Source organism: Octodon degus, unplaced genomic scaffold (genome assembly GCF_000260255.1).
Source record: "Octodon degus isolate 3935 unplaced genomic scaffold, OctDeg1.0 scaffold00198, whole genome shotgun sequence".
NCBI lineage: Eukaryota > Metazoa > Chordata > Mammalia > Rodentia > Octodontidae > Octodon > Octodon degus.
In genome coordinates, this window is record NW_004524774.1 from 4,539,516 (window position 1) to 4,541,905 (window position 2,390).

Below are 2,390 nucleotides of genomic sequence, written 5' to 3' on the forward strand. Positions count from 1 at the left end.
TTGACCTTAGAAGGGTAGGGCCAAAATGTTGGCTTTCCTTGTAGCCCTCCTTTTTCTCTAATTTTGGTCTGTAAGCTTAGGTTGTTAACCATCCAGAAGACAAGCTTATTGTTATTATCAAACGATTTACACTATCAAGCTTAACCTCACTATCTCACTGCATTTCAAACATCTTCTATATATTTCTGCTGCTGTTTTTTCACTTCATACACTATTATTTCATAATATTCTGCTCTGTGCTTGCCAATTTCTTCTATACTAGTTTCTCCTTCATTATTTCTGTGTGGGCTTGGAACTTCAAAGTGCGTTTTGTTCCTTCTGCTTGTAATTTTATATAACACTGTCCTCTGACCTTTGGTGTAGAGCTTTGGTGCAATTATAAACTTACCACCTACAGAAATTTCTACCCAAGTGAGATTATTTGGTTAACGCAGTTATAGTTTTGTATTTACAGAACAACTATTAGAATCACTAAATATTGGCAGTGATATTTATCAGTTGACAACTTTTGTAAATAATGGGCTTGTATTTTAGACAGAAAGAGAAAAGATTGTCTGTGTTGCTAAGAAAATATTAAATTGAGAATTTGTATTTAAGTTAATTCTCCTAAGATTTGTCTGGTCACCTCCCCTTGATGTACCTCTGGTCTTCCAGACAGACTAGTTCCCCTGGTTACCTGTTTCCCCCTCTGTAGATCAAGAAGTAAAGAGCGCACATAGTCTTGTAGATCATGGTTTAGCAAAGTGTTTGAGCTTGGTGGGTCCAGATCTACCAAATTTAAATTCATCCAGATGTGCCTGGCTTGGTTTTGGCTGCTGTGCTGAACTTCTTCCTGGTGCAGCCCATGGAAGTGAACTCACATTGCCCTTCTGGCAAGATGTTCTTCTCTTGGATTAGCTTGGTGGTTCTTGTCCCTAGACTCTCTTCTATGGACTTCTGTCGCAGAGTTTCACACCAGGCCTGTGTGATGCACTGGTTTCCCACAAATGAACGAAAGGTTGCACACACATGCTGGACCTGGGCTGGGGCTGGAGGGGATCCAGAGGGCTTCTAGGAGTGTAAGGTCTCACGTATAGGCCGTGCATCTCCTGGGTCTGGAGGGGGCTGGTGGGCATGGCATAGTGGAAGTTTTCACACACATTCTAGGCCTTGGTTGGGTCTGGAGGTGTCCTGCAAGAGCTGTGGAAGGGCCCACTCCAAAAATTATTGTTATATATAGTAGTTTTTACTTAAAGTTGCACTTTTGATATGTGTACCAAAATATATGACTTGGTAGATCCAATAGTACACAGCTCATGATGCACAGCTGAGGTGGCATGATAACTTGCTTATTCATTGACAAGCCTTGCTATCCGCCACTGACATCTCCAGTGCAAGACCCTTCTCTTGTGCACTCCAAGCAAAATGAACAGCTAGTCAAATCACTCACTAAATGGGTAAGAGGAACACACCTAAGTGAAGAATGTGTTGCCAACAAAATCCAAACACATTCACTAGGCATTGTGCCTCTATTTGATTGTACCATAAGTCAGCGGCATCAGCTATATTTCATCTTCAAAGTGGCATCTCTGCATGCCCCACATAACTAGATACCTTGAAATTTCACTAAAGTTGTGGAACCTTGAATTTTAGTCCCATCCTCTGACTTCTTCCCATGCTAATTCTTTACTAGAAACTCGAGTGGTTGCTAACTTTTGTTCACCTACTCCAATAAGCATTTTATCAAAGTAATGGATCAGTGTACTACTTTGTAGAAGACTGAGATAAACAAAATCCTTATAAACTAAGTTGTGACAGAAAGGTGAAGAGTTAATATAAATTAAAGTGTGACGGTGAAGTTGAATTGTTGGCTTTGGCAGCTGAAAGTAATTCCTGCAGGGCCTTATGGATAGGTATGGAGAGCATATCATTTTTCCACCAGGTACCAGGAGATGTGTTAATATGCTCAAGTAAAGAAATCACATCAGGTAAGAGAGCAGCAATTAGGATCATTTATTGATTAAGTTTATGGTTCTCTACTGGCATTCTCTAACACCCATTCATTTTCTGTACAGGACAAATAGAATAATTAAAGGGAGTTTTGTGGAAAACACCACCCATGCATCTTTCAATGATTCACAACAACGTCAGTAGCTTTATGTATTAATACTGATAGTGGCACTAATCTCTGAAATCCCTCCATGACCAAGATATTGCTTTGTTACTATTTTCCCAGATGAAAGTAACTCTAATCCTTTCTCCTTTGCCTTTCCAACCATTATATCAATGAAAACACAGAGTGGGAATCAATGTGAAGATTCTGTGTAAAATATATCTATCCTACTTATACATTCTAGAACTGGGGAAATAACTACAGGATTAATAATGTAGTATTACTGACCTTGCTGTGA